General features: G+C 38.5%; 1 pseudogene; it reads left to right on the top strand.

The window, feature by feature from the left end:
* Positions 1-2,784: 2,784 nt before the first annotated feature.
* Positions 2,785-3,183, top strand: LOC113626122 (brain and acute leukemia cytoplasmic protein pseudogene; annotated as a pseudogene).
* Positions 3,184-12,290: the final 9,107 nt, after the last annotated feature.

The raw sequence follows: 12,290 nt of genomic DNA, 5'->3' as shown, positions 1-12,290 counted from the left end.
CTGAGACTCAATTAATTGTTTTGCTCAGTGATGAGGTTTGATTAGATCTTCTCTTAGTCCCTTTTATCTCTAAACTTTATGATTAAAACGCAGAATAGAAAATTACCACAAATTCAGAATGTCTTAGAGACACACTTGCAGATATCAATACTAAAACTTAACCTGGAGAGAATAAAAAGGGAGAGAAAGACCGAAATCTGTGTGCATGGAAGTCTTGGGGGTGTGAATGAAAAAGTCATTGCTGTTGAATTCTCCTTTTCTTATATTCAAACTAGCAAGACATAAGTATATTTCAAGGGATTTCAAGACTGACTGGAACTTAAATAATATCCATATGGACTCATTCATGTTATGAGTGAGAAAACTATAACTGAGGGAGGAAAAATGGATTAAAACATGGTCTTTTCACTAACCTTTTCATTAATTCATTTTTCATGCATTTAAATAAACGTTTACTAAACACTTTTGCATGGAACACTATGTTAAGCACTAGAGAACAATACAAATACATTATTGTCCCTGCCCTCAAGAGTATTTTATGTTCTTGGAAGAAAAAAAGCAAATTTCCCACAGCAAATGACTCATAATTAAAGAGAAAGTTGTTCATAATTAAAACTGTTCTTTGATTTTAAAAAATCCATTAACATGAGAGATCATTGTAAGCACACCAATTTTAGAAAGCATAAAAGTAGTTTAAAATGTTCCAACAAAGAACAGTCCAGCCCCACATGGCTTCCATAGTGAATTCTCCCTAACATTTTAAGGAAATCAATACCAATTTTATACAAACTCTTTCAGAAAATAGAAGAGGAGGAAATTAATTTCCAACTCATTTCATGAGGTCACTATCAGTCTAATGCCAAAACTAGACAAATACATTTGAAGAAATAAATGCTATAGACCAATATCTTTTTATGAATTTGCACACAAAAATCCTCAACAAAATATTAGCAAAATCAAATCCAGTAACATTATAAAAGCCAGTACATCATAACCAAGTTGGACTTACCTCAATAATGTAAGATTGGTTTAACATTCAAAATTCAATCAGTGTAATTTGCCATATTCACAATATAAAGAAGAAAAGAATATGATCATTTCAATAGATGCAGAAGTATATTTGACGAAATTCAGCACCAAGTCATTTTTAAAACTTTTAGCCACATACAAAAAGAGAAATTCCACAAACTTCTAAGGGCCATTTATAGGAAACCTACAGCTAACCTCATATTTAAGTGTGAATATTTGATATTTTCTCCCTAGGATTAGGAATAAAGCAAGGATGTCTGCCCTCCCTGTTACCATTCAACCTTAATATTGCAGGTCCTAGCTATTGCTGTAATGAAATTAATAGCATAAAAGGCATAATGATTGACAAGAAATATGTAAAAAATATTTATATTTCCATAAGACGTGATTGTTTACATAAGAAATCTTCAAGGACTCTACAAAACAACTACTGAAAATAATAGGTTAGTTTTGCAAAGTGGCAGAGTACAAGGTTAATATATAAAACTTTTGTATTTTTGCATTTTTATATAACAAAGAAAAACAATTGGAAAATTAAAGAATATTCCATTTATAATAGTGCCAAAATGTAAAAGAACTAGTAATTAATTTAACAAAAGATAAGCAAGGCTATATACACTGAAAACTATAGCATATTGTTGATAAAAAGTAAAGAAGACCTAAATAGAGATATTTACTATGTTCATGGATTGGAAGAGTTAACATTGTTAACATGTTAATTTTCTTTAAATTGACCTATAGAATTAATCCAATCTTGATCAAAATCTTAGAGCCTTTTTTGGTAGAAATTAATAAGTTGATTTGAAAATTTATGTGAAAATGCAAACAATTCAGAAGAACCAAAGTAATTTTTAAAAAGAACAAAGAAGACATACATTACATGAGTTTAAGACTTGCTATGAAGTTACAGTAATCAAGACAGCATGGTCCTGGTGAAAGAATAGATCTATCAAATGGTTAATAGAACAGAATAGTGAATCCAGAAAAAAACCTGTACATACATGCTCAATTGATATTTGCCGAAGGTACCAAAGCAATTCAGTGGGTGAAAGAAAATCTGTAACAGTGTTGGAACAACTGGATATCCCTGCAGAAAAAGTAAACATCAAACCTTAACATACACAATACACAAAAGTTAACTTGAAATGCCTCATAATTGTAGTGGTAAAAATATAAAACAGCAGGAAAAATATTTGAAAATTTGGGTTAACCATTGTTTTCTTAGAACATAAAAGGCATAAACCACAAAGGAAAAAAATGAAAAATTTGACTTCATGAAAATTGACATATAGCTCTTCGAAAGACACCTTAAGAAAACAAAAAGGCAAGCCATATGAATGTGAGGATAGATATACACAGCAGGAAGTAATTGGAAAGTGATTCGCCATAGTGCCAAAAACAATATAATTTGAATAAATATATGGTATGAGGAATAATTTATAATTCAATAATAACAATTAAGCCAGTGATAATGGACATAAAGATTTGAACAGAGTTTACAAAGGAAAATATTTGGCCAATAGGCTCATGAGAAGATACTTAGCAGAAGGTCTTAAAGGTCATTTATGTAAATCATAGAGAGTTATCGGCGGCGGAGGAGGCGGCGGGTGCCGCGGAAGCCGCGCAAGTGGCTGCAGCGCGGGCAGGCGGGTCGGGGCACGCGATGCAGCCGCCGCCACCTCCTCGCCGGCCGGGCTGAGCCGCCGCTGGAACCGCGAACCGAGCACCTGCCGGGCGCGCCAGCAGCGCGGGAGAATGGGCTGCGGCGGGAACTGGGCGGATGCCATTGAGCCCCGCTACTAGGAGAGCTGGGCTCGCGGGACGGAGTCCACATGGCTCACCTACACCGACTTGGACGCGCCGCCCGGGGCAGCGGCCCTGAGGCGGGCGGCCTGCACGCAGGTGTGCTGGAAGATGGCGTGCCCGGATCGACAGCCCCAAGTGGAATATCCAACCCAGAGAAGATGAGCTGTGGGACCTAGTGCCCAAATCCCCAGGGCCTCAGCTTAGGCCCCCTGACCCAGAAACAGAATGGCCTCCAGACCACAGAGGCTAAAAGAGCGGACGTCTGCAAAAGAAGTCACCGTTAATGTCGCAGACAGCATCCAACAAGTGGTCAGAAGTCGAAGAATCACAAAGAACTGTGGCAACTAGCAGAGTGTTCAACCAGTTGAAGGGCAGAGGGACTTCTTTGGTGCCCTTCACATCCTGGACCCCATTGCAGAACCTTGAAGACGTGGGTGGCCCTTACTGTGTGGGAATGCTGCCAAGTGCCTTGGGAGACTGTCTTAGCTTGTTGGGACGTTCTCAGCCGCCTATTTATCACTTGAATGTATTGGCACAATACTCCCACAAGGTAATAGACTGCAAATGTATGTTCAGTTCGCTTCTTGCAACTCCTGCAGTGTGGTCTGATGGAAAAGTGGCGAGCAAAAGCCATGGGCCAGTTTAGGAAACGGAAGAGTAGAAGGGGTAGGTTCCTGGCTGAAAGAGTCACAGTCGGTTCTGAGCTCTCCTGGCCATGCTCTTGCGCACTGTTTCAGGCAGGCTTATTCCTTCATTCTTCCTTTTTGATATACCACCATCACAAAGCTTACCGTGTTCACTTAAAAGTTGACTTTCACCCAACTCTAAACCCACATGTATGAGGAATCAAGAAACAGGAAAACTCTGTTATTCTTGTTTCCTTAGCTCAGGATGAGACAGATTCAGATCCAATTTTACAGAAACTAACCCCACCAACACCCATGGTGTGTCCCAGGGAGGCCTCTGTGATACAGTCACACCCATTTCTCTCTCATCTGCCTTCAGCATCCCCCCAGGCCGGGGTCCACGTCAGCCTCTGAACCATAATATCACGGTAGTGGTCACCTCGGAGCCATCAGGGCTCAGCAGACATTGCATTTTTCCAGCTTTCCACTTCCCTTTGCTTGTGTTCTTGAGTGTTTTCTCTCTCCAATAAGGCCATTTGCAGTTGTTAATCAAAGACCAGGCTCACAAGAGGGAGAAAATCTGGAACATGTTGGATTCCCTTTGGCCTCTCTGCACAGCCCAGGATTGTGTCATTTGGTATCTGCAAAGGAATTGCTTTAAAAAGTCAGTAACTAGTTGGTTTGAGTTCACATGGACACTAGATCCACATGCACTGTGTTAGAAATCAGTAGCTGAGGCAGTAAAAAAAAAATCAGTAGGAATAAAATTTTCTAGCATTTCTTTAGACATGTTAAGGTGGATGTATTTTCCTCCAAAGTAATGTAGCATGATCTTTAAATGACTGTTAACATGCCTGGGATTGGGAAAGAAAGGACTAAAGTTGTACTGAATGATACCAGTAAACTCCATGTTCAGCAGAAAAAACAAAACAACAACAAAACAACAACAAAAGTTATCACTATCCATTCATTAAAGTGGCTAAAATAAGTAATGACAGTACCAAGTGCTGGAATGGGTGTGAAGCAACTGAAAATCTCATATACCACTTTTCAAAATGTAGAAGTGGAATAACCTCTTCATAAAACTTTAGGACAGTTTCTTAAAATATTAAATGTATATCTGCTTTATGAAGCACTATCGCATTCCTAAGAATTTTTCCAAGAGAAGTAAAAAGGTATTTCTACATAGATTTGTATGTGAATATTGATATCAGCTTTATTCACAATAAACAAAAATCCTACAAACAACTGCTATATTAACATAGCATAACAGAGAGGGAAAGGGGCCTTACTTTTCTTTCTTTCCTTTTCTTTTCCTTCTTTTCTTCTCTTCTCTTTTCTTTTTCTTTTCTTTCACCATTAGATGGCTGAGCAACCCTTGTAACTGTTTGAGAATATTTACCAGCTATATCTTGGATGGAATCATAGTGTGGCAGGGGCAGATGGTGATTTTGCTGGCTCAGAGCAGCAGAGTGACCACCTCAGAAGTGGAAAACATCTGGAACTAGGGTGAAATAGTGTCACATAGTGGCCTGGATGGCATGCTGCAATAAGGGCCTTTGAGAAGTTGACTGGAGGAGACAAACGTGAGCTGAGGTGAGAGAAGCAAAGAGCAGAAGCAGGTCCAAGTTGGATTTCATGTAGCAGATGGCATGTGCAGTACACCTTAAAAGAGGATTGAAATCCTCCTTATCAGGTTAATGGGGAATAAGATTAGTACATTAACAGTAATATCAATTTTTTACTCTAGTAGAGACATTTGGGGAAATTTAAGTCAATTAAAAATACAACAGAATTCCTATCAGCAGTCACAAAAATTTGGGTGCCAGACATGGCTATAAGCATCTTGTCTCACAGTGCATGTCTTTAAAGTTGGGATGCCTGAAGTAGGGTTCAAGCCCTTCTTTCCTCAGGGAGAAGTTCTGGATTCTAAGTTCCCTCATGACTGTGGGCCATTGCACTGGGGTGGGTTTTATGGCGAGATTGTGTCCCAGCCTCTCTTGCCTGCTTCAATGTGTTTTCTTCTCATTTGCCTGATGTGTAGTTGTCACTTAGCCAGTATTTAGGTTTTTTTTCAGAGGAAATTGTTCCATATTGTAGCTGTAGACTCAATGTGTCCATGGGAGGAGGTGAGTTAAGGATCTTCATATATCACCATCTTGAACTGGAAACTTTTTCACAACTTCTACATCCCCACCTCTACATCATCTGGCTTTGGTGGCCAGTGGGGCTTATGTTTGCTCATGGGTCTGTCCCACAGGACAGTGACCAACAGGGAAGGAGTCCTTAAACAGCTACCACCACTGGGACACATCAAGAGTTAACAGATCCGGGAGTTCAGTCTTTCTGTGAAGGAGGCCTATTCGCTAATCACTATGATTGCAGCCTGAGGGGCAGGCTTCTACTTAAACATGTATCTAAGGGCTAAGTGTAATTCTTTCCAGAGACTTAGGAGGGGGGCACTATCTTTGCACTCATCCTCTGTCATGCTCCAGAGCACCAGTGTTTCCTGAAGGCAGCTTTACATGCATCTGACACCTAGTTTGTAGGTCTAGCACCCTGTTTTATGTAGCTAGCTGCCACTCAGGGGATGCCTCGTGATCACCTGGCTCTGGTGACCAGAGGGACTTGTATTCTTGGATCCCATAGGACTGTGGCAATCAGAGAAACAGTTACTGCAGGCTTCCACCCCAGGGCAGTGCACAGACAGTGGACAGAGGCACTCCCCCAAGTCTTTTTGTGAGGGAGGCCTCTTTGCTTTGGCTTGAGGAGCAGGCTTCAGATTTAGCATACATGTACTGGCCTATACAGCTGCTCTAATAGGAACATAAACTAGACACCATCTCCTGTCTTGCTCCAGCTCACCGATATCTCCCAGAAAAGAAGTTATACACTCATTTGGAGCCCCAATTTTTGTGACAGCTGCCAAGGGATCACCTCCAGATCACCTGTTTGGTGGCCAGTAGGGCTTACACTTGTGGTCTTAGAGCACTGTATATATTCACATACTTTTAAAAGCTGCTGCCTAAGGGTCTTGTTTCTAGTCAGCCTGACCCTAGGTGTTGATATTCTCTCTTTTGGGACACTTACAGTTCTTGGTACATCATCAACTACTGGGAGCTATTAAAAATATAATAGGCCGCTTGGACAAGCACAGAGGTTTGAGAGGTGACAGAGACCTGAGGTAGGATTAAACAACAAGGTTCATTTCCAACATGAGGTTACTCCCTCCACTGGGGTGGTTGTTTCAGCTGTTGCATAGAAACTAACACATAGAGTCAAGCAAAATGAAAGAACAGAGGAATATGTTCCAAATGAAAAATATGATGAAACATCAGAAGAAAACATTAATGAAATGGAGATAAGTGACTTACCTGCTAAAGTGTTCAAAATAATGGTCATAAAGATGCTTACTGAACTGGGGAGAAGAATGGATGAACACAGTGAGAACTGCAATAAAGAGATGGGCAATATGCTGCAGGACACAGTAACAGAGCTGAAAAATACACTAGAGGGGTTCAGCAGCAGATTAGAAGAAGCAGAGAAAAGGATCAGTCAAATCAGAGACAAAGCAGCAGAACTCACCCAATCAGAGTAGCAAAAAGAAAAAAAGAATGAAAAAAAGTGAAGGTGGTCTGTGGGACTTATGGGAGAACATCAACCAGACTACCATTCACATTATAGAGCTCCCAAAAGGAGAAGAAAGAAAGGGACAGAAATCTTATTTGAATAAATAATGGCTGAAAACTTCCCTAACCTGGGGGAGGACACAGACATCTACCTCCAAGAATCCCAGAGAGTTCCAAAGAAGATGAACCCAAAGTGACTCACACCAAGATATGCTATAATTAAAACATCAAAAGTTAATGACAAGGAGAAAATATTAAAAGCAGCAAGGGAAATCAGCTTGTTGCATACAAGGACAACCCCTTAAGACTATAAGCAGATTTTTCAGCACAAATTTTGTGGGCCAGAAGGGAGTGGCACAGTATATCCAAAGTGCTGAAAGAAAACAAAATTCCAACTACGAATACTATACCTGGCAAAATTATCATTGAGAATTGAAGGTGGGAGAAAGAGTTTTTCAGACAAGCAAGAGCTAAAGAAAAGTTCATCTCCATTAAAATTTCCTTAAAAGAGATGTTAATGGGACTTCTTTAAGTTGAAAGGAAAGACACTAGTGACAAGAACACATATGAAAGGGTAAATCTCACTAGAAATGTAAATATCAAGAAAAAGTAGTGGATTAATTACTTGTAAAGCTAGTATGAAGGTTAATAAACAAAAGAAGCAAAAAATAACTATGATTACAATAATTAGTTAAGGGATACACAAGATACAGATACTTAAAATGTTACATTAAAAACCTAAAGTGTGAGGGCAGGAGTAAAAATGTTGAACTTTAGAATGGGATTCAAATTAATTTATCAACTTAAAATAGACTGTTGTAAGTTGTTACATGTAAGCGTCATGGAAACCATGAAGCAAAAACCTATGGTAAATACAGAAACAATAAAAAGAAAGAAATGTAAGCATACCACTGAAGAAAGCCATCAAACCACAAAGGAAGAGAGAAAGAGAAAACGAAAGGAGCAAGAGGAACTACAAAAACAGCCAGAAAACAATTTAAAAAATGGCAATAAACATATACCTATCAATAATTACTTTAAATGTAAATAGACTAAAATTTTTTTTTGGTTTCTTGATTTTTCTACAATTTAATTTTTATGATTTTTTATGTAAAATTTAGATTCTGAAACAGATTCCTCATGTCAAAAATAGGTATTCTAAAATGGTGCAGTATTCTAAATATTGCAGTTTAGTGTCATAAGAAACACAGCACGTGGACAGTATGACTTTCTGAATTACTCATTCTTGCTCAGCTACCAGATAGGTGATTTGAATAACATATTAGCTAAAATTATCTCTTTATAATATGAGGTGATGACATGAGATGATATCCAAGATCCCTTCCAGCTCTAACATGTTTACTTCTATAAAAATAATAATATTATTTTTATCACAAGCAGTGAGTACTATGTTGGAAAGAAAGAACAGTTATAAAGAAGAGCAATGCTATTGAAAAATATAGACAGTGAAAATATTTTCTCTTACCACCACTAACAGGATTAAGTTGTAGCAAGAACAAAGAGCTTATAGTTAATATAACTTAGTTAATGTCCTAATTATACCTCTTGTTTTAACCATTTGTAAATTGATATTTCTCGGTAATTTCTCCAATTTCTATTATGACTTCAATACCCTCAAAAGTCTCCCCATCCTAATTAATTCTGTGCATTCCCTGGGCATGTTTTGGATGTGAGCAGAAATTATCAGTCAACTATCTATCCTCAGTACTCTGGCCTCCTCTAGTATCAGCTGCTCCTCCCTTAAATGCTCATCTTTGAGGCCATTGTAGTGGATTCTGTCTCTCCCACTAAGCTATTTACTGTCAGGCATCACCGTTATTGCCTCCCTCTGGGTATCACCATTGCTACTGTCAGTATCCACTTTTGTTTGTGCTTTTTAAAGACCTTTCTTTGATAAAGTCAATGTGTGAAACTTATAGAAGCTGGCAGTTTTCCTCTCTCTGCTTGAGTGTTGTTTTTATCCTCAGGGGTACCAAAAGCCTTAGTGCTTATACTGCAATATCTTAGAAAAACTTTTGTGAAATATTTGGCTTTTATTGGTAACTACTGACATGTACGCCCACTATAAATACACATACCATTTCTCCTTGTCCTTTGTTAAGAATCATAAGAATGGGTGAAATGAGAAAGTAAACAAAAATTAGTTTTTGTGGTTGATCATGGGGAAAGAGAAACAAGAACAGTCATAGGCACATGAAGAACAAGAATTCATGAGTGTGTAGTGTGTGTGTATTATGGCGCTTAAGAGGTATATTGTGCTGTAATGTGCTGTACGTATAAGAGATGTCATGTAAGAACTAAATCAAGAGGGAGTCGTCTCAGAGCAACGTGGTCTGTATTCATCTGAGGGAGATGACTAGGGGACGTACAGATTATTTAATGTATTCATTATTCAGTACACAATTTTGATCAATTGGATGGAAGGTAAAAATATCATATAGAGTTATATATGATATAAAGCTATATATAGCTATATAGAGTGAAGGGGAGCAGAATACGCCACCCCCAAATATGCCACTTTGGCATATTAATTATTTAGAATTAAAGTTACTTAAGAAACAGCCAGTTCAAGGACACTCTGACCCTCCTTTGTCGCCCTGAAAGCAATAAATAAATCTCCCATGAAAGGTACCCTTCTTGTACCCAGGAGGGTACAAGGTATCCTTACCACCAGAATTAGGGAATTCAGGGCTGAGAAGCCTGTATAAACAGACCTTGTTAGTTCTTCACTAATTTTCTATCCCAAGCCCCAACCCCTTTGTCTTATTAATTCTTCACAAATTTATTTCTTTGTCTGAAAGGTATAAAAGCTGCCCGCTTTGGTCATGTCTTTGTATATCATATTTTTATGAACTCCCGTATGTACAAAATAAAATTTGTTTTTCTCCTGTTAATCTACCTGATGTAAATTTAATTATTAGGCCAGCCAAAAAACATAGAAGATAAGAAGGAAAAGTTTTTCTCCCCTACAAGAGCTTTATAGTTACTACTTTTATTTATTTATTTATTTATTTTAACATCTTTATTGGAGTATAATTGTTTTACAATGGTGTGTTAGTTTCTGCTTTACAACAAAATGAATCAGTTTTATATATATACATATGTTCCCATATCTCTTCCCTCTTGCGTCTCCCTCCCTCCCACCCTCCCTATCCCACCCCTCCAGGCGGTCACAAAGCACCGAGCTGATCTCCCTGTGCTATGCGGCTGCTTCCCACTAGCTATCTACCTTACGTTTGATAGTGTATATACGTCCATGCCTCTCTCTCGCTTTGTCACAGCTTACCCGTCCCCCTCCCCATATCCTCAAGTGCATTCTGTAGTAGGTCTGTGTCTTTATTCCTGTCTTACCCCTAGATTCTTCATGACATTTTTTTTCCTTGAATTCCATATATATGTGTTAGCATACGGTATTTGTCTCTCTTTCTGACTTACTTCACTCTGTATGACAGACTCTAGGTCTATCCACCTCATTACGAATAGTATAGCTACTACTTTTAACATCAGGAGAAGGTGAAAAATATTGGAGTTGTTGATGTTTGGGTTTTTACTTATGTCAATTAATTTAATTAATTTAAATATGTAATTAATAGCTTGTGCTTGTGTCCTTCAGTGTAATCTTGGACCAGTGCCTGAGGGTTTTGAAGGAACCACACATCCCCCATGAGGGAGTGAGCCTAAAGATAATTTGAGTTACAAACACTATGCTAAACTCTTATTGTCTTCTGCCTATGATGATTAAAGTTTTATTACTAGGTCAGATGTGTCTTCTTTACTCTCTTTTCTTGGTAGAAATGCATTCCCAAGAGGCTTTTAAGTTCCTCATGCAAATATTTGTGTAAAAGCATAAATAATCATCAAGATCCATTTTGTTATGAGCTTTCATCATCTTAGTTCATTGGGAGACAGTGAATTACAGAGTTTGCAATATCAAAATAAGTTTGAGTCCTGCTTCTACTTAGCCGCAAGAGGAGGATGTTGCTCCCACATCAGGAACAAAGCCATATAAATTATAAAATTATAACTTTTTTTTTACCCATTAGAGATTTTGTAAGGCTGAAGTTGTAAGGCAAGCAGATGAACTGAATTCCACAAGGTAACAAGCAGAGGAGGAGATATAGGGTATACTGAATGTTACACATAGGGCAGATTGTGGGAGGAAGAAGTGTTAGACATGAACGCAGGTGCAAAGTAAATCTGTGCATGCAGGCATGCAGGTGGTAATTGGCTGATGCTGGGGGACAGGATTGAATAATGCCTATGTATTGGAATTTCTTTTCTGCAAAGCAAAAGCTGATTTATCCTTGGGGGAAAAGGAGAAAAGTCTTTCACACCATGGCCCCAGAACAGCATCCACTACCACTGGCAAAAGGGTAAAAGCAGAAGCCCTCTAGCACTGATGGAAAAGCTAGAACCACCCCCACCTCCCCAGTACTTCTGACCCAAGAAAATCTTGGCAGCTGCTTGGGAAGAGAAGGCCTTTCCCCATCCATCTTGCACTGATACTAGAGAAAGGGCAGGAAACCCACTAATATTGAGGATCCTTCATTGGTTCCAAGCAGAGATTGCCTGCTGCTGGTGTAGCATTACAAAATAGGAAAAAATCGTCAACTAATTCATTATTAAGCAATAAATCAATCAGTAGAACCATACCAGAGACTGAGGGTCCATAAATTGGAACCATCAGACAGGGGCTTTGAAGTAATTACAGTTGATATATTGACGGATATATAGTAGAAAAAGTTAAAACATGAGCGAAAAGAGTAAGAATTGAATGAGAGAAATGAAAAAGATTTTAAAAATGAGTCACAGAAATGCTTGAAATTAGAACCAACTAATCAAATAAGAAAAAGGAAAGCACTGTATCAGAGATTGTGTAGTCCATATCCTCTGAAGATAAAACATCAAGATGGCATTAGCCATGGAAGAAGTGTATCAATAGAAATCCTTATGAAAGAAAACGGAGAGTGAGTAAAGGGATGCTGGCAGAGCCGTCAGACCACAAAGGAAGTGTGATTCTATATGAAGGAGCAGGGAGAGGATGGAAGGAATGTTGGGTGGAAGTTTCTTTCACACATGGGTTATAAAGAAACTTCAAGCGTGCATAGATGACTTATATAAGAATGTTTAAAATGCTTTTAGTTTTTGTAACAAAGAAGTACAAGCAACCAAGCCATCC

Source organism: Aethalodelphis obliquidens, unplaced genomic scaffold (assembly GCF_003676395.1).
Source record: "Aethalodelphis obliquidens isolate GAN/ISIS:26980383/991018 unplaced genomic scaffold, ASM367639v1 scaffold17, whole genome shotgun sequence".
In the NCBI taxonomy this organism is placed as follows: domain Eukaryota; kingdom Metazoa; phylum Chordata; class Mammalia; order Artiodactyla; family Delphinidae; genus Aethalodelphis; species Aethalodelphis obliquidens.
This window is presented reverse-complemented; position numbering and strand designations above follow the sequence as displayed.